Source organism: Pezoporus occidentalis, unplaced genomic scaffold (assembly GCF_034315485.1).
Source record: "Pezoporus occidentalis ecotype Australia unplaced genomic scaffold, CSIRO_AGI_Poc_V1 ctg130, whole genome shotgun sequence".
Taxonomy (NCBI): Eukaryota; Metazoa; Chordata; class Aves; order Psittaciformes; family Psittacidae; genus Pezoporus; species Pezoporus occidentalis.
In genome coordinates this window covers 3,188,385-3,215,915 of record NW_026913104.1, presented here as the reverse complement: position 1 = coordinate 3,215,915, position 27,531 = coordinate 3,188,385, and the positions used below count along the sequence as shown (strand labels likewise).

Below are 27,531 nucleotides of genomic sequence, written 5' to 3'. Positions count from 1 at the left end.
TAGGCACACTCTTTCCATAGCAGACCCTGGTTCTGCTATTATGGATTTTGTTTGTACCTTTCACATCTGCAGCTCTATTTTGGGGGGGGGGAGTGTTGGTTTGTCAGCCTCTTGTCACTCCTTTAAATCTCTCAGATTACACTGCAAAATCCCAGCTGATGTGGAAAAGGGGCTTCTCAAAGAGAGGATGGATTGGAAAGCACAGGGGAAGGGAAATCCCTTAAGAGAGCTCCTGCTTCCCACCCTACAGCCAGAAGAGGGTTAACCAGGCGCACAGCTCCCGTGCAGGCAGTGTGTGTGCACTTGGCAGCGAGAGATGTGCTACAGGAGGAGAGGAGCGGAGCAGCTCTGCTCCCTTCATCGGCTCTCAGACTGATCCTGCACCTCCGGAGCTGGTGTCTGGCTCTGACTGAAGGATCCCCGCCTCCCAAGCCTGCATCCCGCCTCTCAGGAATGGGATCTTCCCCTCTTCGCATGGTGGCGTCTGACCTGGGCATGCTGCTGTGAGGTGCTGGCTGGCTGATGAATGAGTGCCGCTCCGAGCAGAGCCAGGTAAGACAGCCTTACTCTCGTTCCCATTCCAGCTGGCAGACGGGGGCAGTGCTGTAGGCACTGTGTTGTGATGGTCTGTGGGCAGCCAGGCAGAGATATGATGGTAGTGGTCTCTTAGCATGGAATGAAAAAGTACAGGTCCTGGGGATACTGTTTGACTGTCCCCCCTGGAGGTGGCTATGAGGGGACTTGCATGGTCTGATCAGCTATGCTCTCTATTTGAAGCACTGAAGTTACTGCAAGTCAATAGTAAAGCTATTAACATGGACTGTGAAAAGGCTGTGATGGGAAAGACGGGCTTATATTTTGGGAGGGAGAAGAAATTCTGTTACTTTTCACTTGTTTCATTTCACAAGATGAAAATATCTTTGAGAGGGGTCTTTTGAGAATCACACTATTCCAATAGTGCATACCATGGAAGAATAGGAAGTATGTGTCTTTGCACACAGGAAGGATGGTATATTCATATAGCTGTATGCATAATAACATTGTGTTTTGTGGACCTCCTGGATATTGCAAAACACTCGTGCAGATACTGCTTCAATTTTAAATGCAAGCTTTTCATTCTGTTCTCATATCTCAGTTTTGTGCTCTTCCCCCCTCTAATTTAGTTGTGGGGTTTTTTACAGAGCTTTTAGCTCTTTCAACACATATTTTTAGCTTACACATCTAAGTGCTTGCCCTGGAAATAGCATGCTAAATGTGAGTTAGGCTACCGAATGCAGCAGGCTAACCTAGCCTTCTGGTTTGAGTTGTCAGAAAAGCTATTGCAACAAATGGGTATCAGTGTGACCACGCTTTTCATAGCTAGCTGTCTGTGTGCTTTTAGAATGAACTTAAGGCTCCTGAATATATTGTGTACCTCATACAAATACACATAAATATACGACGGGAGGCATTACATAGCACACTCAAGGAACAGAGCTGCTGGAGTGTGGGCTGAGCTAGGTGAGGATTTGACCACCCATGGATTATCCCTGGCTCATAAGATTAGGTGGGCATAGATGTTATTAAGAGTGATCCTCCTCACAAGCAGGCATTAGGCCTTAAATAAAAGATGACACTGTTAATCTTGGTTTTGAGCGGGTTGGCAAAGAAGGCTTAAAATATTAGCCCTGTATGTTGAGTATAGAGTAAATGCAGACACTGCAAACTTCACAAGCCACTGTAATTCTCATAGTATTGCCAAGCTCTGAAAGAAAACAAGCAGGTGAAAGCTTAACTTAAGGCCTAGGAAGCATTTCCTCCTTTTTGTTTAGTCTTTTACACAGCCATTTAGTGCCCTGCTGCTTGCAGCAATTGCAAGTAATGTAAACTGACATGAAAGAATACTGCGAGTTGTGACCAGAGCTGATCTGCTTGTCTTTCATTTATCTAATAAGCAAAGGTTGCATCATGTGCTCTGTGATCCATTGTGCCTGCGTGCCTATTTCATGAAAACATACTGGAGCAAATAGGGAAAAAGAAAATTTGATGTCAATAAGGAGAGATCAGGTGCTGTTCCCATAGTCTGTTTTTGACCTTTCCCATATAGGAAGCCTGGAACAGTTGGGTAAATGTTAAAGAAGAGGCTTGCTACAGAATTAGATGAATTTTCATGTATTAAAAAGTGACAGTGACTTTGGATCTTGCTTTATCTGGATTAGATGAGCTCTGAATGGTTCTTGTTTCTTTCCATTTGCAAACTATAAAACTGGAGCTCAGGTAAACCAAAAGGTTAAGGTTTGAAGCTCCTGTTTCTTTTTTCCTCCCCTAACAGGGAAATAAGTGAGCAAATACTTTAATCTTTAGCCTATCCTAGAGGCAACTTGGTCTCTTCATACTTCATAGCATTGGTTTTCTTTTGTGAACGTTTATCATTGAAATTCATCTGTTCACTTATCAATGCCTTATTAATAAGTCAAAAATCAAAGACCCTGTCTAGGGACGAAAGAGTGTTAGGAGAGAGCACAAAGATGGCACCACCTAATGATGCTCTGAAGGTTCTGTGTGTGCCAAGGAGGTGTGATGTTGAGGTCCCTCAACTTTTTGGGCATGTGCAGGCTCTAAGGCTCACACCCCATCAAGCACCATGCCTTAATGTTGGCTTAAAGTGTCTTTTTCATTTAAATTCCACAAAGGAAAAAGGATTCTGCTTTTTCACTTGAGCAGGAGTGTATTTTGACATTGGTGATCAGTACCACGTATAGCTAGTAAGCGGTTTCTAGAGTGAAGGATATTTATGGCAAGGCTGTGCATGCTGCTGAAGGGCAGAAAATGCATTCTAATTACTTTGCATCTTGAAAGAATGTTGACTCTTGGGGAGTGTTATCCCCAGGTAGAAAATGAAGCAAGAGCTGCACCTGTCAGGAAATCATCTTCTTGTAAGCTTGGCTAAACCTTCAATGGAGGTTCCATTCATAAAAGACAAAGAATTTGTAGTAGACTGTTGTCTGGAAAATGCTATGCTTGCTGCTTAGACCAGAGATGAATTTAAGTAGAGAGCTGTCACTTTCTACTTCCAAAGCATCTGTTGCTCTCAAATGACGTGAGTGACTTATGAACTGTACAAGAGAAGAAACAAAGCATAGTCTCACCTGACAAAGAATGCAGTCATAACTTCATGAGCTTTTATGGCATGTTTTGATCAAAAAGGAGTTGAGTATTTTAAAGCTGTGTATTTGACAACATGTTTGGCATGTCTGTGATAAGCCTTCTCTTTCAGTGTATCATGCTGCTTCTATATGCATGACTCTTGTGTATGGCAGCGCAAAATGCCCATGAGCATGTGGCTTGTGTTTGTATTCCCCTGATGCTATGTATCGATGCTCACTTGTCCTATGTACTTCATGTCTGTTGTAACCTACTTAATGCAAAGGTACTACACAAGTTTATTAGTAATCTACTCTGGAAATAGATCTCGGGTCTCAGAAGTTGCATGTAAGTTTTGATGGTAATGAAATGCAAATCAGTAACTCCCTTGTGCTTCCATGCTCTTGCAAGTTTACTGGGAAGGTAGATGCAGGGCAAAGCTAAAGACATTGTCAGTCCTGGAGTTTGAAATGTTACCTCCTAAAAAGAGGTAATCAAACAACATGGAAGCTCAACCGGATCAAGTCAGCAGCTTACCGGGTGTACACATAGTGTATTTCATGGCATTTCGTATATACACATTAACAGTGTGAAACTGTCCTTCATCTTGAAAGCCTTGGCTTTGTCTACAGTCTAGCTGTTCATGAAAGGCAGGATCAAGCCTGATATTCTTGGATGGCAGATTAACTGTAAGATCTGTATTTTAAAGATGCAATGACAGTTTGGTTTGGAAGCTAATAGGGCACAGAGGCTTGAGCGGGTTTTGTCTCTGCTCCATTGTAGACTTCAGGAGTGCCAAGAAGCAGGTCGTATAAGGTCTGCCATTTTATGAATATGCTGGTGTTGATTTTTTTGGTGGTATCTGAGTAGCTAAATACTGTTGAATGAGTTTGAGCAGTGCTGACCCTTAGCCTCTGGCAAGGAGGACAGCAGCATCATCCTAGAGGATGCTGTAATAGCTGCAGAAGAAATAGATGCTCTGTAGTTGTAATGGGAACCAGATGAACATGTTAATTGATAGCTAGAGTTGTTATTGCTTTTAGACTATTACTATAATTATTCCTTTCTTCTGCTTTCCTCTAGACTGCTTAGATTTGATTCTTCCAGAATCAATCTCTTCTCTTGCTTGTGGTAGCTATATCAATTTCTCCTTCTAAGACATCGCGTATTTTGGACCCTTTAGCTTCAACTGCTTGCTGTGTCATTCCTATATCAGGGTATGGGATTTAGCTTGAAAGCTTGATGTGCAAGAAAATGGTAGCCCTGTTGCCTGTGGCAGTGCCTGCTGATGTCACCCCGTGTCAGAGAATTATACAGCTATTGTTTGCCTGTTGCTTGTCAGCCTTGTACAGCAGTGCTGTGGATGTGTGAATATTGCCCTTCTTCTGTGGGGTGCTACATTAGTGTAGCTGTGGGGTCTCTTGAGCCACTGAAGGTGTATGCTGTATAACGAAAATGTAGTGTTCTACTACCACAAGATTGATAAAACGTGTGGTGTCCTATGTAGTGCCTCCTGCCTGTAAAATAAGAATCATGTTATGCTCTTCAGCTGTACTGTTTGGCAGCCTACCTAGTTCCCGTTGATCCAGTTTTATTTCTGTTATCAGCTTTTATTCCATTTCCAGTGCTTCTCTCCCATGTCTCCATTTTTCTACGTCCCTGTTTCACCCTTCTCTCATCCTTTGGGTGTTTGGCAAGGTGAACATTAAGGAATTGGGCTTTTAGAAGGATGATGACAATTGGCGACGTAAAATAGCTTAAAATGGAAAGACTTTTGTAAGGGTTGGAAAATGGCATATTCTGGCCTTGTGACTGTACCTGCTGATGACGAGGAAGAATTTGGGGGTGGGGATGGAGGTGTTTCAGATCCGGCAGTAGAACAACTTGCACTACTCACAGATGAGGAAAGAGTAATGGATGAGAATGATCATGCTGTGTTCTAGCTTTGTAGCTGCCATGTTTTGTGCTGTAGTGTGTTGGGCTTTTCTGCGATGTACACCCAAATCCCAGACAGCTGTTTCCTTGTGAGACAAATGGATCGGTAGCGTTTCTTGTCTCCTAAGTGTACTCCATTGGAAAGAATAGGGATCGGCGATGCTAATTATGACCATCTTCAGCCCTTATGTCTTCTAAGAGAAGCTAATGTAAAAGAACAAGCTGTTGTCTCAGCCTGTAGCGTGACACTCGTCGCTGTGACACATGACACAGCAGAAAGGGCAGACACCCGCAAGCTGTAGAACCTTGGTGCCCTCTTGCTATCTTAAGCAAGGAGGGAACCCATCCAAAAAGGAACAGTTTACCTGATCTGACAGGCTTGGTTTGCAAGTTAATTGTGTAACTCATGGAACAGAGCATGTACAGGAAAGGAAGATGCATCTTCCCCTGTGTCTTGCTTATCTAATGCTAAACTAACCAGGTGGCTCAGAACCTGAAACCGTTTGTGGTATTCAGAGGGATCTTTGGTTTTGGTAGGGCAGAGCACAGCTGGGCAAGGAAATGAAATGAAAGGCTCTGTGTGAGTGTAGGCTGTAGTGCTGATTGAGTGTGAGATTTCTGCAGCTTTCTCTCACATTTCCATTTCTAACTAGGTCATTTACAGTAACCATGCCTTGCTGGCAGGCCTGATGACTGCAGTACAGCCACATGTTTCCTCTATTCCAATTCTTACTTAATGAAAAAGGTATTTATTTTAAACAGCTCTCATGTAAAAACCTGTAGTAGGGGGTGTCAGGGAGAACAGAATTGGCATGCTTGCAGGTCCCAGTATATACATTAGGTGATGTGATGATACCACAGGAGAAACTCATTCCTGGAACTGTATTACTTTCTTATGCTTTTAACTCTGTCGCAGGGAAAGAGGACAAACATGAGCAGATAGTCTGTGTTGAAATGAAAGATGAATTGAGAAGCAGTTCTGATGCACTGCTATGATTGAGGTGAAACTGCAGAGTCTAGCTAATGACTTCCTAGTTGGCTGAGGCTTGAGTCCCACGAGGGAGCACTGTTGGGTTAATATTCTTTTTTTAACCCAAATGATTCATGATCTTTCAGCTCACAGGATTTGCTGGTAGAGTATTTATAAGTTCTAGAAAGGAAGGGAGATGTGTGAAGTATACTTATTCCATCTGAAGCTCTTTGGAGCACTTATTTCTATAGCCACAATTATCTATGTGCAAAGCACCCAACTGTGACCTTGGATTGCACTTTCTACAAACCTCCACATGACAACTAGTGTAGTGCAAGGGAGAGTGCTGTGACGGCAGCTTGATCAAGTCTGATGTTGTCATGTAAATACAAAAGAGCACAACCCTCTTTTTTGCCTGCATGATACTGTTAAGGATATAATTGTATGAACTCTTTGAATACCAAGGTTTGCATGACACATTGTACACGGTGAGTCTGGCATCCAGAGAGCATTTTGTGATGCAGCCTGTCTGAGCTACACATGATGATGTGCTTCAGAGACTGTGGGCTCGGAGCAGTGTCTGGGTGACTTGAAAGGAAACTGGCATGATTCTGATAGAGATTAGGCAGAATAAGATCAAGTGCTGTAGTTGGTATGATGAGATGCTCAGGGTATCTGTGATCCTAAAAGTAGGAGTGCTCTGCACAGTAAATACTGCAAGCCCGGAAACAATCAGTCCTAGGCTGCTCTGAAAGCTTTTGTTGAATGCAACTATAAGGGAGTTACCCATATTTTACGGCCTCAATGCTTTTTATGCTTTCCCTCTCCTACAAATGAGGAAACTGGCGGAGGGAGAGCAAGTAACTCGTGTAATGTCAGGCATGTTTGAAGTAACAAAACCAACACGGGGTTTCTCCTTTTGCTGATAGAACTTTGTGGCTAGTGCAAACTCTGGTATTTCACTAAAGTGGGAACAGAATCTGGACTTGCTGTAAGTCTTCAGAGCATAAATGCTTCAAGGGCCACACTTTTTGACTCAAAAGCAAGAGGTTAGTTGGATTAGTAGAGATGAAAATGAACAGCTTGGTGAACAGTAGTGTGCTCAAAAGGTCAAGCCAAGCCAGGCAGGTTTACAGTCCTTGCTGTAGAGAAGGTTTTAAGGCTTGTTTGCGTGACAATGCCAGGTCAGTGACTGTGCTTATGACTTAGAGACTTCCCTGTGCTAGGAAATCCTCTTGAAACAGGATACCTGGAAAAAGTGGTCAGCAGGCTGGGGAAAATCAGCAGCTTGCTCATTATGCCAATGTGGTTGTTAGCTGTGATGTTTTCCATGGTTATGACTAGTGCAGCCTTTACAATACACATGGGAAAGATGGCTTCTTTCCATAATCAGTTCCACCCTTTGTGCTGGGAAATAGCTGCAGAATGATCTGTTTCTGATCAGCGGGCTGGAAATCACCAACTGTATATGGATACAACACTTACAACACCGCCTTAATCCTTATTTGTGCCTCAACCCACCCTCCTTGCCCACCTTTTCACCCTCAAGTTCAGCTGTGTTATGACTGAAGGAACTGTCTTGGTTCATTTTTATCCTGTTAAGCCTTGCTTCACACTCTGGAGACCTCTTTAAACAATGCTGTTGGCTGTGTGATGCTCCATCATGTGAGTCACTGCAGCTGTCATCCAGCCAAGGTGTACACATATACACTGGTTATTCTAGCCTGATTTATCAATTTCTCCCTTACTCTTCCAGTTCTTTTCTTCCACCAGTTTTGGTTTTCCCTTCCAATATTTAGCTTTTCCTGCCTCTGGGGTAGCCAATTAATCAGTATTTCACGCTTTGGTTTCCAAGTCTGGAGTAGTTGACAAGATCAAATCGATAGTCTGGAAACAGTCCCTTCAGGCCAAGGGAGTTTTTGTAGCCAAATTACTTGTTTCTACCACTTTTTCCACTTGGTGGCAAAGTTGGCCACTTTCCTGTGTTGTGATTTTAAATGCAGCATCAGTTACCAAATCTGAGATCTTTTTCTTTTGGTTTTCATTCCGATCTCTATCCTTTCCTTTACAGGAAAGGGGAAACCAATATATAACGTTTATCTTTAAGCTCATCTGAACTGACCATCTGCTCTTCCTTCCCTTTGCCAGGGGAAGCTTTGGGGATCTAGGCTAGATAGAAGGGGGAAAGTCTAATTACTTAGTATTAGACCAGACTTCCCCTTGTTTCGCAAGGGAGTGAAAGAAAAATGTGACCAGTGTGTTGAGAGGCTCTGGGCTATCTTGGTAGCCTGAGAAGCAACTCATTTGATTTTAATGAGACCTTGGGGTACAAAGGTGACTGCATCTGAACTGTTATATAGCAAAGCTGGAAGAGAGCAAAATAGGGCAGTGTCTCTAGAGCATCTGACTTTGAATATCTGCAAGGCAGTCTGCTGCTTTGGACTGGGAAATGCTTCAGCCTCTGCCCTGCTATGAGATCACTTGGTATTTGTGGGGTTTGGCATTTCTGGTGCTGTCTGTGCCGTGCTGTATGGGCATCTCGGATCTGGAAATACTCTATCTCCATCTGCACCAAGCGCTGCCCCTGTGCTAGCAAGCCCTTAGAGAGCCTGAGGAAGTTTGTGCTCCCTTTCTAAGCCCTTGCAATCCTATTGCAGGAGTAAGCAGATCAGGCCAGCTGTGTTTACTATTTGTGCAGGTAAGCCTTTTATCTCTTAATGTGTCTTTGAGGAAGGGCCTCTCTTTCATATGTAGCTAAGATCTGAACGCATGGTTCCCTAGCATCTACATAAGCTCCTTGGCTATAATACTGTACAAATAGCAGCATTGTTCTGCTGTAGCTATTATTCCTATATGGATGAGATGGACATAAGGAATTTTCTGGGAACAGGAAGTATAGCTGGAGCAGGAAGCAAAAAGGAGCTTTTTTTAATCTCACTACTGCTTTATATGCCAAATTGTTGTCTTTTTCCAGTGGAGTATGCTTGGTGCCAGAGCACAGATAATACAGATTGCAGCTGAGGGACATAAAGCCAAGCACCCCACTGCTCGATACTATCTGTTGCAGCTCTGAAATCAGTGGAGCTGCTCCACTTTATGCCAGCCAAGAACTTTTGCCTGGAGTGATTTGCTTTTTAACGTGGTCCTGCAGGGCCAATGCAAGTCTGTGCTTTTGTGGCCACATCTTTTTATTCATTGTCTCCTTTGCCTGGGGATTGCAGAGACTGAGACTGAAAAGAGTCGGCCAGGTGGCATTACTGACAGTATTTCATCGGCTGTGCAGAACACAATGCATGTGAGAGCCTTTCCAAAGCAGGAGAATAAGTGCTTTTGGTTTGCTTTCTGCAAGCATGGCTATTGAAGGCAAAATTCTTCTTTAAATAGGTCTAGTGCTGTTCCCAAGTTGGCTGTCTCCTTTGACTGGACTTGTTGAAATGTCAATATCAAACAAAGCTTAAATTTGGATTGGAAAAGGGAGATGGCTCAAGATCTCTGTTGAAGCGCTATTGAGTACTCTCTTTAAACACTCTGGAGAAGAAAGGTTTAGAGTGGCTGTGGATGTCAGCACTCTATGGGCAACAGAAGAAACCTTTGAGATGCTTAACACATGTTGTGAAGTCCCTTTCGCTAAAGCTGATGTCATTAAGTACCGTGGCTCAAATTCCAGCCCTTGAAAGCCACTCCTAACCCAAACGGGGCATAGTGATTACTGTTGTGTTTATTTCTGAGTGCAGCTGAGTTCTTACACACTTGTTACGACCAGATCCGGCACTGGCTGCTTTAATCTGCTTGGTTTTAAGAGGAGATTTGAGTTCTACAGGTACGGGGTTTAGGCTGGTTTTGTAGTTTCCCTTCCCCTTAATCACGAGTCTTTAACAAATGTTGCTATCTAAGGAGCTTAATGCTGCTTATCGGTTGTTTTTTCTACTGTTATGAAGTGAAGCTCTAAATGAACTTATTCTGGGCTATAATTTAAACGCCAAGTGTAATTATTGCTGAAATGATCTGCTTACTAGTGCCCTTCACTCTCTGGTGACATCCCTTCATCCTTGAAGGGTGAGCAGAAAGAGAGATGAAATTACTTGAGCACAAAACCTGTGATCTGTGTCTGAAAGAGGGCACTTCATCCTGCTCTCTCTGTGGTTAAACTTCATATAGGAGTATGCAATTTATGAATAAAGGGCCTATTGGTCTCTTCATTGGGCATCTTCATCTGCTGCATGGGTTAGGAAGCATTAGAATGGTAGAGAATATCTCATGTGGTGGGTAGAGGAAATACAAGGGTTTTGGACTTCTTTCTGTAAGAACTTTCACAAGTTGGAGACGTTAAAGGTCACTTCAATGATCACTTCCATGAGTAAGGGAAGTTTCTGAGGGGGACTATCTTTTGGTGTCCTTTTCATGGGTTTACATATTGGTTTTCTTGTTCCATTGGCTTCTGGCTCCCTCCAGACTCAAGAGGGAGAAGGAAACTAATCACAGCAACATAGCAAATCCATGTTAATAGTTTTACTATGAGCATGCTCAAAGGTATGTGCTGCATATGTGTTTCAATATGAAAATCAATGGGGAATAGTTTTGTTGATGGCAAGTAAGCCGCTCTGAGTAACAGCTTGGCGTATTCCAATCCAAATGTGCTGCTTCCAAAATGTCATAAAATGTATGTGTAGCATTTGACTGTCTGTGTGCCATCTGTGTGTTTTCTAGTAAAGCTCTGAATAACTTGCTAATCGTTACTGTATGTTGTTCCTTTCTTTAGCACCCTTGGATCGTAAGCAGAATTCCTGAGAGTGTTTTTCATAGGGGCTTTATTCAGCTGATGATTGTGCTTTACTGGAACTCCTCTGAGGAGGGAATGAAGTCAGGAACTCCTACACCTAATCGAGTGTTTTGGATTAAGGACTGGTGCCATAAAATCAAAAGGCCCTCGTAAAGGGGGAGAGCACAGCCTCTATATGCAGAGCAAGAGAGGATGCAAGTTAATACACAAGTATCAGACAGAAGTGGAAGCAACAAAGTGATTTGAGGGAAGACAGAACATAATGTAGGTGTTTTGGAGAAGGGTGCTTAAGAGTAGGACAAATAGTTAAGTAGCCTGTCAAGGTAATTCTGGTCAGTGATAGTAGCATATCTGTTAGAAATGCACCCCTCAAGGGTGGCTGCTATTTTGGTTTGAAGTTTGATTTAGTTACTGCAAACCTGTGGCCAATGTCCCCTCTGTTTGTAGTTCTAAACTGCCATCTTCATGGCAATGGTGGCATATAAATCTGCAATCAAGATGCTACAAAGTCAGGTTCTCCCTTTAAGGGAATACTTGCATTGCAATGCAAAGGATATGGGTAACAAAATCATGAATTTGGAAGAAAACAGGGTATTAACATCCTGTGGAAGATCTACATTTAGCTAGTCAAGACAAGCATCCTCTAGTATCTTAAATATTCAGAACTGGGGAGATATAAATACTTGAGAGGCACGTTCTGTGCTGAGCACTGGGGCAGAATAAGCAGTACTCTCTGACAAGAGATGGGTTGGGAAGACGCTCACAACTTCCATGTTGTAGAAAATGTTCCTCTGTAATTGTGGCAAGGAGGGAAGCGCAATAGCCCAACAATGGAGACTGTTTTTCTGCTTCAGTCTGTGCAACACTGCTATCTGTGATGCCTGTTTATACACTCCATGTTAGCTGTATGATTGGCAGGCCAAGATAAGCAAGACTTGTTTGCGCTTTTGAGATGCAAGAAGGTGGTTATTAGAGGAGTAAAGGTGTTTATTAAAGCTGTACACAGCACAGTTTTATTTGGAAGGTATTTACTTCAGACTGAGTTTCTTGACTTAAGGATTTGTTCTTGTTCATTTCACCAACTTCTTATTCCAATTCTTTGTCTAAATGAAGCCATTTGGAATTGTAAACTTAAAGTCTAGTTCTTGCTGTAAGAATGCCAGCCTTCTGCCCAACGCTCAGCTTTGGTTCTCTTCCTAAGCATATGCTGAAAATACATTCCAAGCTCCAAAGAGACCCAGTTCGCATAATGCTTGAGTTTTAACAGCGCTGCTCCAGCAAACTGAAGTTTGCCCTTTGAGTCTATGATGCCTTTTCCCCCCACAGCTTTAACATCCTGCAGTACAGAAAGCAGAGTTTCCCAGCTGTAAACAGCAGCCCTATTACAAGGATTGCAGAAACCTGGAGTCGTTGGAAGACAGACAAGTAAAGGCTATTCCTGAGCCTTCAAGAGGGGAGTTTTATAAAGCGAGTGTTATGTGAGTTAGGTTTTGGCAAGCAATGGGATATGTGAAATCAAGCAGGGCAGGAAGAAGTTGAAGAGTTGTGGTGTAAGGTTGCACAAACATGAAATAGCAGGGTTGGGAAGCTGGGGCCAGGGCAGGATGTCGTGTGTGTCTTTGAATTCCAGCCCGCATTAACTCAATGAAAAGTAAGGATAGCTCCTGAGAGTGCTCTGTGTGTGTGCAGCCTGCCTGGCCATGAGGGGTGTTTGTGTGTGGTTTCACAGTATTTCACAAGTTCAGGGTTGTGAACTACACCTGGATGGATTAATGTGAGCTTCCAAAGCAGCGTTTGAATACAAAGTTCTTTCCAGGTAAATATAAGCTGAGAATGGAAAAGGCAAACAGAGTGGGGGGAAAAACGAGAAGGCTGAGATTATAACTCTGTACCTTTAAATCAGGACCTCAAATCAGTGACAAAGGCTGCAAAAGCTCCTTTTTCCTGGAAGAATCTGAGATATATCTGTTTGAATGTTTCCTCTGCTTTACTTATCTCATCAACACTTAATGATGATTCGGGTATTGGCCGAGATAACTAAGGGAATGGAGGTGCAGATAACCAGCTGCTGGGTAGTTTCAGATAAAGAGCATTAAGTAAGTTGTCTGAGGTTATGGACTAGCATCTGCTGATGAAGGATCAGATATGACTCTTTTGCTTTAGGCTTCTGATCTATCTAAATCCTTTAACCATGAGATAAGAGTGTGTTTACCTCATATACTATAGAGGGAGCTCAGGTAACTGCTTCAGATGTAGATGTTTAGGATAGCTGACTCCTGGCCTCGGTGGCTAGAGCACAACCCATCAATAATATGCATTGATATGGTTGAGCTTTCTGTCTTGTGAAGAAAGTGGGTAAAGTTTCTTGCTGTTTCTTGTGTTAGATGGTGCTTGTTCCAAAGTCTGTGATTCTAACATCACCTCAAAGAATCAGTACCATCTTTTCCAGAAAAAGGCTGATCCAGTGCTATTTGTGGGATTAAAAATTCCCCAAAATCTCTCCATCTTCTTTTTCAGAAAAGGCTGGCAGATTTGTAAGGCTGGGAATCGTTGGGGGGAGGCTTTGTGGGGTGTGCACAAGTGAACTTATGGGCTTCTCTTAACCTTTCTTAGCTTGGTTCCTATTTAATGATGCTAGGTTGCACTAGCTCCTAGGTTTAGTAGTGCTGTGGTGTATTATTACCATATAGATAGATGTATTTGTACATCTCCAGTGTGTGTGGATGCTGGAATCACTGGCCAGAGCCTGATGTGAAGTCGTTCTTGTGCCATTAGGTCTCAGTGCCAGTCACGAAGTAGGCAGATACATGAATGACAGCTTGCCTGGCTCTTGTTTTACATATTTAGATGATGATCATCTTGGTGTCTTCCCACACAAACCCTCCCCTTCGTCTTCTCTGACAGTCAGGGCTTGTTTCCATGGAGCTGTTTCATCCATACCTTAGGAAACCTTTTTTTCCTGTTCCCCTATAGACATAATTTGAGGTTTCTATGGCAACGTCTGAGGAGGGAAGGCCCATGATATCTTAAGCAAGTAAGAACTGATTCTTGGTAAGCCCCATGGATGATTGTATGTTCATAACGCATGATGGGAGTGTTCACTGCCCTTTTATTCTGGCTTACATCAAATATGGTGGGGAAAAGCCTAAGGGACTGCCTGACTTGATAAAGCTCAAACTCTGAAAGTTACAGTTTAAAAAGAAAGGCATTAGGAGCAGTTAAACTCAACTGTTATGCTGTGAATAGCTGTAAAGACATCCAAGAGCAAAAATGAATGATGTCATGTAACTTGATTCAATGTCAGCAAATCTTCTGGAAGTACACTAATACATCCTGTAAATCCATGAGATTTTGTGTTTTAGTATTTCTGGAAGTTTGAAAATAATATATTACAATCAGTTTATTTTAAAATGACTTATTTTATCTGGATTAAAAAAAAAGTTTTTTTCTTTAAACCTCCAATATTTGGGGAAGAAAGAAGTAAAATATTCACTATAAATTATGTGAAGGCCAACACCAGCAGCATTGTGAGAATCAGGAAGCAGAGCTCATTTGTGTTGGAAGCAGAGCAGACCTCAGGAAACGGCTGTAGTTGAAGTAGTGGAGTCTGATCTGAGGCTCTGTGTATGGTGGGTTGATACAAAAAGGTCTTGTCTGGAGCTGGTCTGAGCCAGTTATTAGGCATTTTGTGGGGGAAACGTGAAGTCAGTTCTTAATCTACCTGAAACAGTTTTGCCCCATTCTCTCCTACAGCACCCCTGCTCCCCAGTTTGAACTGATTGGAAGTGAGAAGAACACAGTGTGCTTAACAGCAACTGCTGATCTCTTACTCGTCACTTAGGACAAATAATCAAGGAGTGTCCTTCATATGCCTGCATCCCACTGCACTTCTAGAGGTGCTTCACTGTTCTGATCCAGTTGATGAGAGGTTTTGTTGCTTGTGTTGCAGTGCTTTCTGCATTGCATCCAGTGAGTTTGATCTTAAAAGATCTTTTGAAGAATCCTAGAGAAGGAGAAGGTGCCAGAAGCTCTCCAAAGACCCTGAGCCCTGTGTGTGCGTGTGTGTCAGTTCAGTGAGTCGGAACTGTATTTCAATGGTACTAACTGAGAGGAAGACGGGAAGGCTCTGTTCAAGACTCATAAATAGAGGGTAGACTGGGGCAAGTGTTGTGAGTGTGGCTGTAGTGCTGTGAGTGTCTGGAGGTGGCTTATAACTGCATTAAAGAAATGCCTAAAGAAAATGATAGGAGCCTTGGAAAACGTGAGCCTTGAGTCTATATTTGTATGACTATAGCTCTTTGTGTTCTTGTCACTTGCCTTTTGAATATGAAGTGACTTATGTGGAGCATGTCCTAATGAGGAATCGGTTTCACAGCCATGTTCATCTTTGGTACTTGGGTTACTGACAGCTGTTGTTTCACGTTGTGAGCTTCAGTTCAATTTTTGCTCCTGTGCTTTGTGTGTGTTTTCACACACAGCACTTAAAAGTGAAGAAATGTGTATATAAGCCAAATTACTGCTGAAGTCCAACTGATAATTCCTGGGAGGGGGGGAAGAAGCCCCTTCAGGCATATCCCAGTTTTTACCCATCCAGTCAGACTGCTAACCCCTTAGAAAATGAGAAAGGATGTGTGGAATCACTACTTACTTCTGAGAAGTTGTATCCCTAATGTTCGCTATGTAAGACAATCCCCTCTGTCATCTCTTGTCAGATGCTTTGTTAAAGCGGCTGCTTGGAGGGACAATCTCATCATCAATCATCAGTGTGTGCCTGCAGGCTTGAGACCCACCGGCAGCCGCTCGGTTTCCTTCTGGTCCTCGTGGCAGCTGCTATGGTAGCAGTTGCTGCTTCCAGTTGCTTTCTGCTTGCTGAAATGCCAGAGCAAGCTGCTCATTTACTGCAGGTTCGGTCAGATGAGGACTGGTGTTATAAATGTGAACTTTGTTAGTCGTCTGCTGCCTCTGGCTTTGAAAGTGCTCTTAGGATAACAGTGGGAAGGGAGGGGAAGGTGGCCACAGAAGATTCTGCCTGATTCTCATACTTTAATCAGTTGGATTTCCTATGATCTGGTGATCTTCCACTTCCCCCTGCCTTTCTCCCTGTCTACATCAAATCACTTTTGAGTTAGCCTTCAACACCACTGCAGCTCCCAATGGTGATGAAATGAATCCAGTGCTGTGTTTCAGAGGCTTCCCTGATGAAGCTATCCACAGAAGACTGCCTATGCTCTCTGCTGTTTGTTTAACGCCGTAAGTGCTGCACTGCCATGTGCATTTTGTACTGGCTGTGGAAAAGTATATCTGAGTGTTCAACTATTTAATCTTCCACAATTTTAACTGAAAAGGGTAGCAGAAAGGAGGAAAGTGTGAGTAGAGGATGTGCAATATTGGGCATTGAACAGCCTTGTTGATTGTAGTTTATATGGAACAATAGCAGCTTCCTTGGTGTATTTGTGACTGTGGAGGAGTTTGCTGGTGGAACTGGAGTGTCAAAGTGCTCAACAGGAAAAGCTTTATGATGTTATATAGATCAGTCTTGTAGAAGTGTTATTTGACCAATGATATACAGGTGAAATGACTTAGGTACTGTTCTGCATGCTATAAATATTAGTCTGTAGTAAGTTGTATTTATGAGTGTTAGATGCTGTTAACCTTCAAAAATAAGGTAGGTGGTGAGAGGAGTTAAGACATATGGAATTGGTCAGAAAAGCGTGGAGGGATCTCAAAGATGTGAGTTCATGCAAGCCTTTTGTTGTTACTCAAATTGGTGTTCACAGCTTTTAGCTCATCAGTGGCCTGTCTGAGCAGAAATAAGGAATCTGGGTCTCCTTTGTAGTACAGCTAGCTTAGGTTTAGTTTTGCTCTGGATCACTGAAGTTATTTCCCTGGGAAGTATCCTTTTCTACATTAGAGGCCTATGGCAAATATTTGATCAAGGATGTACTGTAAGCAAAGACAGAGCTGTGCATAAAACCTATGCTTTCAGGGGTTCTTGCTGGCCCCTAATAAGCAGATCACATAAATCGTAGGAGGATGCATCTGTCATCGAGTACAGGAAGTGGTCTTGGTGTGGCAATCCTTGGAGAATTGATTTCAGCTGTCATTTTGACCTAAGTGAATTGATCAGCCTTGGTTGGAATGTGTCACGTTTGTCACTTAATGGTTGAGGATGCTGCATGCAAGGCTTGCATGAAACTTGGAGAGGAAATCCCTAATCTTCCATGTAGTGCAACAAGGGACACTCGACACATTGCTGATAGCTTTCACTGCTCACTTCAGCGAATACCTGATCTCCCTGAAGCTGCCTTAGAGTTTTATGTGGGAAAGACCAGCCAGAAGTGACATGAGATGTAGATTCCCTGCTCCTAGGGCAGTGCTGACTTGTAAGTTCGCAAGTTTGGTGCAGCTCCTCTGGAGAAGGGCTGATTTTCCTGGAGCTGAGAATCTCTCAGCTCTTCATCCGTGTGAGTTTGCTGCAGTGATTTGAGACTGACAGATGATGATTATTTTTATTTGTGTGACAGAAACCTTCTGGATGTCTTGAGCAGATGCTATTGAATCCTCACTTCTTGAGGGGGAAAAACTCAGCCTGCTCATCCATCTGCCTGGGCTTCTGCCTCATTATTAAGTGCTCTGTAGTTTAGACTAAGTGGGCCGATCGTTTTGATCTGAGCTGTTAGGAGATGTATTTTCATGTCTCAGGCACACAGCTCTTTGTGTAGGTATTTGTATACCTGCTTTGTCTGACGGTCTAAGTTTGGAAAAGAGGAGCAACAGCTTTCACGCAGCACTTCGTTGCACTGAGCACAACACCTTGTAAAAGGTGCACGAACAATTATTCTTATCCCAAAAGCCTGCTTGGTGCAGAGTACAAATTTCACTGACACTCGGTGCCTGTTTTATAACATTCAAGGACTACCTGAAGATCCTGTGTAACTGTGACTGCAGGAACAAAGTACGTGAGTACAGACAAATCACTTCACCCTCTACGCCTTGGTTTTGTTAAGTAGGAGTATTAATTACCTGCGTCGTACAGGAGATGAAAGCTTAATTTGCTATTGCAAACTTGCTCTGGGATTCTAATGGTAACTATATAGCGGTCTAAGCAAATGCTTGAAAGCTTACGATCTGCTTTCCACCAAGCTTAAATCAAGGGATGACTTAAACACAGAGATGTGAACGTTTCGCACCTTTATATTAAGACCGAAGGTGCGACAGGTTCAATCTTGGGTCTGAAATGAAACTTGCAGTCATTGTCTTTGGAGGCAGACTAAGTTGTACTGTAAGGGAAGGAAGGTTTGCAAGTCTCCAGGCTCTGTCCTAGATAAATGGAAAGAGGTTTGCTGCTTGCTTGGTGCACACTTAATATTTAAATCAAATGCTCTACTCTGAGAACTCTTCAGGAATTGCATGGGCAGTTGACAGTTGTCCTACTGCTATCAATACCTTTTAACTATGTCTAATTATAGAGCCTATTGGTTATTTTAGATCCAAATCAACCACTTAAGCTCTGTGCCTTAGATTTAATTACTAGATGTTATTCACATCAGGGACACTGATTCACCCCAAGTAGGTAATTGCCATATTCCAGTGTATTAAAGACGTTTGTCTCATGCCTCACTGAGCTTCTACTTAGAGGGGCTTTTTACTCACCATTTAGTCTGGGTTGTTTTATTAAACTTGATAAAGGCGGCATTGTGTGGCTCAGTCCTCAGCAGCCTGATGGGAGGCCCAGAAACACAATTTAAAACATTAATAAGCATCACTGGTTGCTTGTACGCAACACTAGCTGGCTGGGAGGAAGTGGGAGTGCAATTGCGCAGGCAGGGATGAATGGCAGATACTTTTATAACTAAGGAAAAGATTCTGCAAGGAACTAAGTATTCATTCCTGCAGAGGTTATTGACTCAGATGCTGAGTCTGGGCTGAATAATTTTGTGACAAAGAGGCAGAACTTTGCAAGCTAAGTTCACGGTTCAAAGATTTCATCTCTTTCTGCTTTCCAATTCTGTTCCAAAGGTAGTGGTATTGTTTGCGGGAACTGGCTTCTCACCACCCTCACCTCAGCTGAAATTTGAACCTGGGAATAACATCTTGTTCTGCTTGTAAATTATTAGTTCAGTCTTCGAAGTGCACTGCATTAACCGTATGTAGAAATCAAACCCAACGAAACAAAACCCAATCAAAATGAACCAAACAAGAACCAGCTCAGTGTCTGATCTCTGTAGAATTCGATTTTTGGGAATCAAATGGTTTGAATTCTGTAGAAGGTAGTGGGGGAAGAGGATAAAACCTGGAACTGAATCATTCTGATGTATTTTTGACTTGATTGATTTATACCAGCAATTAAATTGTTCCTCAGCAAATCCTACGTACCGTATCTTGCACCGCTGGCTAGTGAAGCCTGTCTGTCGCTAGCTGGGTCCTTCTACATTGCTTAGAACTCTCTGAACCTGAAGGAGAAGGGTCCCAGCTTGGGACCTTTCAGGCTGATCGTATCTCTTCATCCTATGCCAGTTTGGTCCTTGATCTGCTAGCGCCTGCTCATCAACTGTTTTCCTTTGTCAGTGTATCTGACATAAGTTCACAACCTCTTGAGATGCTTTTGCAGATGGCTTATGAATAAATGGGCTCTTCCCCCTAGAAAAACACTGTTGGGGTGAATGTGTCTGGCAACATTTAGTGACAGTCCCAACATACAACGTTGTGTTAAAAGTTGTTCCTGTACTTAACTATGTTAGAGGCAAAGAACCATTTGAAAAGCAAACTCATGCTGACTGTGTAGTACAAGCCAGGCTGTCATCCTGCCTGTAGCTTCTCGAACGCTAGAGAGCAGCAGGGGTCTGCTGGCGAAGGGTCCCTTCTGTCATACTCGGTGTCCAGAGAATCTGCGGGGCTGTGTGGTTTGGAATGCAGGAATAGGAACCCGGACCAAGTGTAAAATGCATCTTGGTTTAGAGACACATTCAAGAAACCTCAGGTTGATCCATCGGGGATGCTCCACTTCAATCACAGCTCAAATGGGAAGACACAGCTTGGTAATGTGAATGTAGGATGCTGTCTTTTCCAAAATTTAACTGACAAATAAAAGCCAATTTAGTTGGATGAAGGAGAAATCATGTAGATATGTTTCTTGTTTATATCTTTTATCTTATCTTGCTTATATCTTGCTTATATCTTTTGTGTTATGTATAGCTTTTTTCTTTAGGTTATCTGTTTCCCTTCTTCATGTAGACAGCACTGCATGCAGTAGTATCACATTGCAGTCATCTCGGCCCTTGGTTTAAGAAGGAATTTGAAGATATATTTGTGCCCTTGCATTTTGGAACTCATCTGTGCCTGCAGATTATAGCAAGCATGTGGCAGTGGTTATGAAATGTGGTAGGAGCTGTAAACAAAAAGCAGAGACAAACAGCAGAGGGTGCATTATAAAGTAGTCGGAATTACATTAGAGACTGTTTTCCTGTTGCTCACCACTTATAAGTTGCGGTTCAGTCATGGAAGGAGAGAAATTGGCATCACACATAACAGAACTCAAGATGATGGCTGAGAATTAAAGCTCAGCAAATATTAGTGCCCAAATTTAATAAAGGGGGTAGGGGAAAAGACTAAGATTGTCATACTCAGCCATTATTCATTTTCAGCTAAGCAGATTTTTCTAGTTCACAAGCAGTTGGATTCCAATGCATGCTGTAGCTGCGATCAGAAAGGAGCAATAGCAGATTTACCTTTCTATTCACCACCTTGAATTGGATGCTTGTTTTGTCTTGCTCTTGCTGGTGACAGGACATGGAGTTTTCAGCTCTTGTAGCTCAGATAAACTCTGAAGTCTCCTGGACATTTTGACTGTCTTTTGAAGATCACCATGTGTCTGATGTGCTTTCCTAAATTAAACTTAAGCAGTTGTAACATCAGACAGCTCTCTTAATCTCAATATTATCGGAAAGGATATTGAGACATGAAATGGCTTTCTCTGAAGGACAAAAGAAGAGTGGGGGTGTGTTGCAGAAACCCTGATATCCAGTCTCAGCAAAAATTTAATGCTCATGTCTCATCACATGGGCTTTAAGGCAAAATAAAGCCTTTTTGGATAATTGTGCTTATGGGAAACTGTTACACTGGCTGCAGTCCTGTGAGAATTTGAGAGACTGTTTAAAGGGTAGAAAAGGTGATGTGCAGTTCAAACCACTCTGATCACATGTAAAACCTCTTGGTGGTACTCAAATCTAACATGCTTGCTGGGTAAAAATCCTGGTGTACGCATAAAAGTAGGATTTATGTTTGTTCAGCATTACTTAAAACCCCAAAGAGCTGAAGTGTTGCTTGTTTGCTTTTACTGCTACTTCTTTAATTGAAAAGCAAAGGAAAGAAGTTCTTTGTTTTGTGGTCATTACTGGTGCTTGTAGCTCCGGGGATGGATGAAATAGAGCACTGTCAGGGCATCCTTAGTGTAAGTTTCCTCTCAAAGCACTTGACTCTGACCTTGATTGAGTGCCTCTGCAGAGCTTGACCTTACTTTCCCCATGAGCCTCACAAGAGCTCAACAATGATAATTCAGAGGGAAAATGCAGGAAGCAGATCTCTGATTGCACCATAACCTGTCAGTTCTAAGCTATTTCATTAAAAGGTGACCATTAGCCCTATGATCCTCAGCAACTCTTTGGACCTAGGTCAGTGAGAGCCTCTGCCACTTGGAATTGTGTGTGTATATTTAGCTTATTTACAACCTATATTAGCAGTGTAACCTGCTGCTGCAGCAAAGGCATCGCTAGCCTGGGCACATGAAATGCAGTAACAGATTGCTGCTGGGGAGATGTAACTGGGAGGGTGGTGTTTGTCTTCTAATGTCTCTAGCATCTAGATCTGCTGCATTCCTTAGTGTTTTGTGGAGGCATTTATCAGCTGTTTCACACCTGCAAATGCATTCTCCGGTAAAACCTCTGCCTGAGGGACATACTGAATGTGTTCCATCTACTTTGTGACACTGCATGTGACAGTGCTTTGTGATCTCAGTGGATAGAACTCTCCAATACTTATTTACCGTAGTCCCTACCTACTGATGCTGTAGATGTGGTACATATATTGTCTTGTATGTGTTCTGTATATGCAAGCAAGAAATGTGGGTGTGAGTTTTGTAGTCTGTGAATATTTAACGCATCAAACACATTTATGGCATGTAATGCACATCGATGGAAAGAAATCTGTGTCTTGTGATATGCATATCTTGACTATGTGCTGGGGGGAACAAATGCATTTCATTCCACAAAGCCAGAAATGCTGGCTTCATTTCCATAACAGCAAGTGTGGGATTATAAATGTGAATGGCAAAGCCAGCTGGAAGAGGCATTTTTCAGTTGTCCATGAAGTGTTCTCTAAATAGCTCTTTTCCAGATATCATGAAGAAAAATGACAGTTGTCCTCAGGCATTTGCCTTATGGAAGGAATGGGCCCCCTCAGCCTTGCTGCTGCAGTTGTGGATAATTGAGGTGGACAGGAATGGTATTTATAAAGCAATTTCTATGTGCTTATTATAAAATGAATTTACCACTGTCCTACTGTCAGTTCAGTGGCTCTTGGGACTACAGAGCTAGTTGTGGTGGTTTCCATTTGGCATTGTGCAGATAAGACTAGAGAAAATGCTCTTCTGGCAGGCATTCCTTTCCCTTTGTGAGACAAAGAAATGTTCTTCTCTTGCTATTCCATAAGAAAAAAGGAGGAAGAACATTGGTTTGGGATTGGTTTTAGTTGTCCTAAAGAGAAGACACAAACACTTCAGGCTGTTCCACTTCCAACCGTGCTGTTGGTACAAAGTAATGGTTTACAGGTAACACAGTCATTTCTTCTTGTTGGGCTCAGGTTCAGATTCCTGTATTTCCTATATCAAGTCATGCAAACAGCACGCAAGTTATGAGCTGGGAAGCACTGGTTTTAGCCAGATACAAGTTTTAACTGGAGCGAGGCCATCCCAGAAAGGACAGTACAGTACATGCTGCAGTATTCACTGTTTTGCTTTCTGAGCTAAAAGAAAGGCTCGGGTGGGAAGCAGATCTGCGTAACCCCTACTTACAGGAAGGGCACTGCATGTATTGTAGGAGTTTGAGATTCAGGTGTCTGAGCTCGGAGTTCAGTTCTTACTGAAACATATCCCAGTCAAGCAACATGTTTGGAGTGTTCAGGGTAGGTGTCCACACGGCATAATCCATGCGGATGTTCTATTATACTAGTTTACTGTTCCCCTGTGGTGAGCAATGCAGTGTGCTGCTCAGCTGCACATCTGTGCACCCCTGCTTTCAGTTGAGAGTCCAACTTATGCTGCTTGGGCTTGAGTATCAGCCTGGTTGCTCGCAAAGGCTACAAGGCCTAATTACTACTGTGCTGAGCATTTGTTAGGGTGTGATTTGGAATCCAGCTCTCTGCTCCTTGCATGTGACTTAGCAGGGGGGAAGCAAGGATTTAGTTTAATCTTAAGTTTGCTGCTCTTGGGGCAAATAAAACTTGGACATGTTCAAGGTTTTAATGAGAGCTGTGAGTTTGTCACACTTGCGTAGGCAGTCTTTCATCTTCCTTAACAGCTGAGTGATGTTTTTAGTGTATTAAGGTCCTTGACCTGGTGTGCATGTTTCTGTGCGCAGGTCTGGGTTAAATAAAGCAAACTCTGCTGACCTGACCTAGCAAAGCAGGTGTTTTAGTTGGATAGGGAAGAATGTGCTGTTCAGAGACGTTTTGTACTTGGAGGCTTGTTCTCCTGTGGTTAATGGAGTGTGCCGTGAGCTGTGACCCGTTAGTGAGTGCTCTACAGGAGGAGGAATTCAAAGGAATTTGGGTAGTCCCCTTGCTTCCTTCATGTACAATATATAGCACAAACCAAATGCCAAGCTCATATGGAAATTCATTCTAAAGGATCACCCCATATTTTATGAGGGATGCTATTTATTGACCTACCCTAGAGCCCCTCCCTTAGATTTATGGGAAGAAATGAGCTTCCCTTTGTGATACTCAAGTGAGAGATCTTGAGCAGTGCCAAATAGTTCACTGGAGTTCTAAATAGCAAAGAAAACTCCAACTGAGGAAAAGGTCCTGAAACCTTTGCCCGGTTGTTATCTTCTGCTGAATTCTTATTGCAAAGTCATGACACTGATTTAATTTGTTTGGCTTGCTATCTTTGGCTCCACTGTCCCCTTCAATTTGGAGGAAGAGCAGTACCTGAAGAAATCAACCACGAAAGCATTGTCCTGATGCTGAAAAAAATACAGGCTATGCTGTGCTGTTTGAATGGGGTTTGACAATTCCTGGAATTCTGGGTGGTATCTGAAGAATCAGGGGACTGCTACTGAGTAGGTCAAAATTGAAATGCCTGGTTAAGTGTGATGCTTGGTAAGAATTCACAGACAGACATCTGTAATGGTTATTGCTGACATAAGAAGTATCCCTTTTGGAAGGGAAGGGATTTAGGTTAACCTCTAAGCAGAAAGCCCTGTTGGAGACAGCCTTTTTCTCAGCCTCTTCAAGTATTGCCAGCAACTAATATGTAATACAACATATGGATTCCACAAGTGTAGTTTGGTTTTGGTAGGAGAGATTGGATACAACATGGCCAAGCCTACTGCAACTCCTTTCTCTTGTCACCCATGGTGTTGGTGACAAGAATGTGATTCTGGTATGAGTTAAGAGTTACTGCTTCTAATTTTCGGATCGGGTATCCTTCTGTAGCGTGCTGTGCATGGTTTTGCTTTTTTGAGTACCCAAGTGACAAATACTTTATAATCTTATACTAGTTTATCCAAAACCTGATTTCTCAGTGACTGGAGTTGTGATTGACAGTACTTCTGTTGTTATTGGTCAAACGACAATGAAAACGGTTCTGTTCTTTGTTCAGGTGGCATGGAAGGAACATCCTCAGCCCTTCAGGGTAAAAATGTGTTTGTTTTCCTTCACAGTGTGTTTTCTGGGAGGTGAGGAGATGTGGAGGCAGTGTTTAACACGAGTAATGGAGACTCGTGGTTGTTAAATGAAGTTCAGGGCTGCTTTCTTAACTGGGCTGCTTGTGGAGTAGGTGATGGAAAAGAGTGTTTTACTGAGCAGGGGAGAACTGGGGAATATATGGTCCACAGGATTGGCTCCATCTTGCTTTGTGATATACTGGGCTATCAGCCTGTTGCTGGTATTTGTTGCTTGCAGCCTGGGAAACTTGTCATCTGTTTTGTAACAGCGCTTGGGTTTCAGAGAACAACACATGCAGGTATCCAGTATCACAGAGCCAAAATAAAATGGACTCTGTGTGTTCAAGTGATAGCAACTGCTGGTTGGTAGTGCCTGATTTAAAGGGACAGAACTGAAGGGAAGAATAATCAGCCAATCCATGCTACTTGCATGTATCAACAAGTCGTATGTCAAACTGTAATAGGCCTCATTCTAAGGTAATATACAAAGAGCAAAGGATGGCTGAAGCCCAGGTGTAAGGAAGTGCTCTGGTTCCAAAGATAACATGATTGTTATTGCAGAAGACTGCTGGAATGCAGAAGTAAACCCAGATAAATATTTGTTTTTCATTTGAACTCACAAAAATACTTTGGAATTTTCACAGGAAAAAGAAGCACATTAGCTCTCCAGTTTGGAAATGGGGCTTTTGACCTAGCAGGGGCTGCTGTGTTGTGGGCACGGCAGGTTTCTCTGTGCCACTTCTGCACAGAAAGCACAAGGAGTTAAACACGCTGTTGAACCGTAGGAAAAGGCAAGTTTGAATAGGAAGATACAGCTTGACAGTGATCCCCCTGCCTGACCTGACAGAGCTGCTGTAGGCAGATAGTGCTACTTTGTTAGTCTTTTGAACAAGTTGGATGTATCTCCTGTGCTTAAAAACAACTGCTTTTAATTAGCAAGTTGTTCTGTTACAGTGTACTCTCGGTGCTATCTCATATTCTGTATTCAGCTATTAGGGATGACATTTTGCCATCCCTTAAACACATGGGAAAGCTATTACGGAAAGGATTGCCAAAGAACCTGGGCTGGAATTAGTTTGTGTTCATTCAGGGAAGGGATTTTTAGTTTTTGTAGAGGATTTTTCTTTCTTTTTTGTTTAATTCATAAATCCTCTTCTGGACACTGGAAAAGACGGAATGTTTGAGCGGGAGAAAGACTGTTCATCAACCTGAAGCAGTGACAACTATTTGCTGCTCTAATGAATCTGTCATTAGACGGATCATTAAGCTACAGGAGTAGTCATTAAACAAGGATGCAGCAACTGCACAGGCTCTCATGGAGGCAGTCAAATGGTGCTGCTGTGATTTGTACAGGAATAGTGCTTGGTCGTGGCTGGTATTTTTCACTCTGTGGGTCAGGCGTTTGAGCTGTCTCTCTTGTTACATAGCTTCTCTCTTTCCTAAGAGCATCAGACAGGTGTCAGCATCCTCTCTCCTAAACAGAACTGTGCTGAGAATGTTGGAGTGCATAGAAGTGTTGCTTACTAACCAGTGAAGTACTTGGAATTAAAGGGATAGTCCCAATGCATGTGTACACTGTCCTAAGTGAAAGGATTCTCATGGCACAGCCCCAGGTTTGTATGTGTGAAAAAGCAATGGGAAAGGATCCCTGGTCTCGCTGAAGTTGATTCCAGCGTTCGGTGAGGCTCAGGGTGAAGAAATCTTACTGGCATGGCCATGCAAGCAAAAAGCAGACTGGTGAAAGGGCCAGTTCTGCCTTGCTCAAGAAGGTGATTACCAAATGCTCCTTTTGCCCAGAGCAATGTAGTGTGAGTCTCCCGATTAATTAGATGACAGCAGTGGGGAATTTGTGGTTTTGCAATGTCCGCTCTGCAATTTATTGCTGCAGAAATCATGCAAAAGGGCAAACTTTGACCCTTCTTATTTGCACTTGTATCTATAATTGAGTATCTTATGTAGCTGATAAAAGATTCTGTAGGAGATCAGGCTCATTAATATAGGAAGCCAGACTTGCTTATGACAGCCTCCAAAGGGCTAGTAAACCCTTCTCCTGAAGTTGCACACGCTGATTTAGGGATTACATTGTGGGGTTTGGATTTCCAGATGCCATGAGAAGATGACAGTTAAATTCCTGTGTTAACAGCTAGCCAACAATGCTATGTGCAGGCTTTTAGATGTGTGCTAACATGACAGAAACCCTGAGTCCTTCAGCCGTGTGTTGCCATGCTCAGGTATGTTGCAGAGGAGGAAAGGCAGAGAGGATGCACAGGTACTTGTGCAAGTCTCAGTTATGGAATGCTGGCATTTTGACTAATCTGTAGATATTAATTTCTTGGAATTGAAAAAGTTGTTACTTTACAAACACCCACTTACAATCAAAATGCCTTCTATGTTTTTATATGTGTGCACCTGATGCATTGACACCAAGGTGACAGGAGCTCCAGAAATAGATTTGAAGAGCTGCTCAAGCTATTAACTTACAGGATGAGCAGAGCAAAAAGGACAGTACAGCAAACTAGACTATAGTAGAATAAGGACTAAAAAGCCTCAATACAACACACTATTGAAATGCTTCCTTCCCCCTTGTCCTGCTGTTATAAGTCTTTATCTGATGTCCTTAGTTATCTGTGTCCTAGATGGTAGATTTTGATGTTTAAAGTCCTTGGGAAGTTTATTTTCAAACACAACCAAGGCAGCCCATACAAGGACAACTGTTTTGATTTGGGTTGACAAATATTTTCTAACCTTAAACTAATATTTTTTAAAGGCTCAGGCTATTGAAC

General features: G+C 42.6%; 1 protein-coding gene across 1 annotated transcript in view; it reads left to right on the top strand.

The window, feature by feature from the left end:
* Positions 1 to 529: 529 nt before the first annotated feature.
* Positions 530 to 27,531, top strand: part of GRAMD1B (GRAM domain containing 1B) — a 109,623-nt gene continuing 82,621 nt past the window's right edge. Inside the window, exon 1 of the mRNA XM_062608830.1 lies at positions 530 to 552. The gene's annotated coding sequence lies outside the window, so the exon portion shown is untranslated. The remainder of the gene's footprint in view (positions 553 to 27,531) is intronic.